The sequence below is a fragment of the Bombina bombina genome, chromosome 2 (genome assembly GCF_027579735.1).
Source record: "Bombina bombina isolate aBomBom1 chromosome 2, aBomBom1.pri, whole genome shotgun sequence".
Classification (NCBI taxonomy): Eukaryota; Metazoa; Chordata; class Amphibia; order Anura; family Bombinatoridae; genus Bombina; species Bombina bombina.
In genome coordinates, this window is record NC_069500.1 from 1217609431 (window position 1) to 1217613466 (window position 4036).

The window sequence follows — 4036 nt, forward strand, 5'->3', positions numbered from 1 at the left end:
TTTGATGAAATCCTGGGGTTTTCTGGAGGACTCATTACGAGACCTTACTCCTTGGGAAACACGATGAGTAACTAATCTCCAACAGACTAAGCGCCTCTCAGCACACTACAAAATGCCTCACTGGGGAAGTGTCCTTCCCAAAAACAACACACATGGATGCCTGGGAGAGAGACTTACAACTAACATTCACACCAGATACATGGGGCAAAGCAATTAGCCTAACGAAAAAGGCAACCCATTGCGCCACCCTCTATGAACTATACTTCAAAATAATTACCAGGTGGCACTTAGTACCCACAAAGCTGCAGAAACTCTTCCCTAACCATTCACTGATGTGTTGGAGAGAGTGCGGGGAGCCGGGATCCCCCATCCATGTCTGGTGGACTTGTCCAAAACTGACGGATTACTTGCACAAAATAGAAAAGATCTGCAATGATCTAGGTTTATTGAAAGTCCTAACTCCGGCCCTTACAATTTTACATCTAGAAAAAGACAAACTTCCCAAAAATAAACAAAACCTCCTGCTATATATCCTTATCTCTGCAAAACTGCTTATTGCTAGGAATTGGAAAAAGAGCCAACCCCCTAGACTGCAGGGTGTATTAGACTGTGTGAATTACATAAAAAATATGGAAAACTATGTCGCCAGAAAGCGTAGGCAATTGAATGATTACTGTCTCATATGGGAACCCTGAGAATCAATGTGGACCCGCAAAACTCCCTAGCCTGATTAGCTGACAGGTGCGGAGTGGTGACTGATATCTGGTACCCCCCAATCCCTTTAATCCCTATATTTCCCTAGATTCTAAACTGTTCGCTATATGCACCTTCTAAACCCCCCCCCCTATGAGGTGAGCCAGGTGTGGGGGAAATCGGACCGACACAAGAGTTAATAAATTATCAGCTGAGAGGGGTCTTGGAACCCCCCTTGCCTACAGGAGTCCGTAACGCATATTACCATACTGATGAAATGCCTCTAAAGACTGGACCACTATATTAAAGGTCACACCTTTGTAGATTATTGTTAAATGACTTATACGACCATGTAAAGCTACTGTGTACACAAAGGGTGTCCTCTGTAAAAACGAGGATTTCCGTGCAGAGAGTTTTCATTCCTTTTCACTAAACCCTTTATTTCTCTCTGTATTTCATATGCAACCTTAAGTACTGATATTTTACATTTGCCTTTTGCTGATAAAGCTGTATGTTAAGTTTATAACCTCAATAAAAATTACTTTAAAAAAAAAAAAAAAGGAATAGCTAAAAGCTTAGATTTTGATGACACATCAGCAGACTAAGATTTGAGCCATAACACTCTATGCTCTAATATGGCAAAACCTGCATTTTTCGGCGCTAATTTAGCCATTTGAAAAGCGGCATCAGTAATAAAAGAATTAGCTAGCTTGAGAGTCTTAATTCTATCCAAAATGTCATCTAATGGGGTCTCAACCTTAAGAAACTCTTCTAGAGCATCAAACCAAAAAGCTGCTGCAGTAGTAACTGGAACAATGCAAGCTATAGGCTGTAAAAGAAAACCCAGATGAATAAATAATTTCTTTAGAAGACCCTCTAACTTTTTATCCATAGGGTCTTTGAAAGCACAACTGTCCTCAATAGGTATAGTTGTACGCTTAGCCAGGGTAGAAATAGCTCCCTCCACCTTAGGGACCATTTGCCAAGAATCCCGAATGGTGCCAGATATGGGAAACATTTTCTTAAAATTAGGAGGTGGAGAGAACGGTATACCTGGTCTATCCCATTCCTTTTAAAACGTGTGTGTGGTAGACCGAGCGCTAGTATTTTACAGCCTTATGCTCACTGGCAAAAGTCCCCTAGTGGACTTGGGATGTGACTACAATTGTGTGATATAGTGAGCGCTGGGAAGCTTAAAAGGACTGTGAGGTATGGATATGTTAAAAATGGAATGTATTTATTACAGTTAATATACAATGAAAATACAATATAATACATACAAATTAAAAAGCTTCTAAAATTCTTCCTAAAATCTCTATGGATCCATGAGATATAAGTCTTAAGGATATAGTGTTACCTATATCTGTGGTGTTGGAACAAATATTACGTTAGCTCCGACAACAGTCTAAGACCATAGTATTATGGTCTATAAAGTGCAGTTTAAGCACAGATATTTACAAACAGCAGATGTGATGTAAATGGACAAAATTGGCGTAGTACAATGTCAATAATACAGATGTCAACAATACAGATGCAGTATAAAAGTATAAGTGATAGAAATACAATATAAATAAAAGTGTAGGAGAAATCCAATTGTGTAAAAATGGAAATAAAATTTGTTGAAAAAATGAAGAAATTTATGTCTCTCAAATAGTTTCTTAAAAAATGTCTCTTTGGAAAATCACAGTGTTCCAAAAAAAAAATAATAAAAAAAAAAATAAATAAATAAAAATATATATATATATATATATCAGAGTGTTCCACAAAAATTGCAAAAGTGTTCCACAAAAATTGTAAAAAATTAATCCACAAATAAATATCAAAGTGTTCAAAAAATATGGTGGGTAAGTGCGTTCAAAGAAATCCTAGATGATTAACTTCCAAAATAAACTCCAATAGCTGTGGTAGTCCTCCTCCTAATCTGTGGGTGAAATAAAGTGCAATAACGTCTAGATGTGGTATAATAAAATCAGAAATTTGCTCACCAGTATGTCGACGCGTTTCGGCCCTCCTAGGCAATCTTGTCTTGAGAAAGGCCTAGGAGGGCCGAAACGCGTCGACATACTGGTGAGCAAATTTCTGATTTTATTATACCACATCTAGACGTTATTACACTATTGCACTTTATTTCACCCACAGATTAGGAGGAGGACTACCACAGCTGTCTTAAACTGACAGGGAGGGCCGTGGACTCGTCGTATCATAGAAGAAATCAATTTACCAGGCAAGCATAAATTTCCTTTTCTTCTACAAGATACGACAAGTCCACGGATTGCATCCTTACTTGTGGGATACAATACCAAAGCTACAGGACACTGATGAAAGGGAGGGACAAGACAGAGACCTAAACGGAAGGTACCACTGCTTGAAGGACTTTTCTCCCAAAAACAGCCTCAGAAGTATCAAATTTGAAAAATTTGGAAAAAGTATGAAGGGACGACCAAATCTGTTCAACAGATGCATTGTTTTTAAAGGCCCAAGTGAAAGCCACAGCCCTAGTAGAAAGAGCCGTAATTCTTTCAGGAGGCTGCTGTCCAGCATTCTCATATGCCAGGCGGATGATACTCCTCAGCCAAAAAGAAAGAGAGGTAGCCGTAGCTTTCTGACCCCTACGCTTTCCAGAATAAACAATGAATAATGAAGATGTTTGAAGGAAATCCTTAGTTGCCTGTAAGTAAAACTTTAGGGCACGGACCACGTCCAGGTTATGTAACAGACGCTCCTTCTTAGAAGAAGGATTAGGACACAAGGAAGGAACAACAATTTCCTGATTAATATTCTTATTTGAAACAACCTTAGGAAGAAAACCAGGTTTGGTACATAAAACCACCTTATCAGAATGAAATATGAGCTAAGGCGAATCACATTGTAACGCTGAAAGTTCAGAAACTCTTCGAGCAGATGAAATAGCAACTAAAAACAGAATTTTCCAAGATAACAATTAAATATGTAACAACGTGAAAAAGAGAGTAGAAACCTAAAATACAGGTTACTAAAAGTCTAGGCAAAAGAGAGCACAACTGTATGCAATAAAGAGGAGACAAAAGGCGAATTCTTGAAATACAAATTAGTTTAATAAAACTACGCTATATAAATTCATACATCCAAACATACAAGTCACATACATACAGGGGATATCAAGGATGCATAAAAATGACAGATGGGCCGTGAAGGAGACTGGTGCACCAGTATACAAAAATAGGCAAATGTTCATCACATTGATGCATGTATAGATTGCATATATTTGTAATCCAAAAGTGTAGTGCGTGTCCCCAGAGATACACGGACCAGGTGAATACAGTCTTAACCCCTTCGTGTCTAAATGCAAATAATAGCGTGAGGT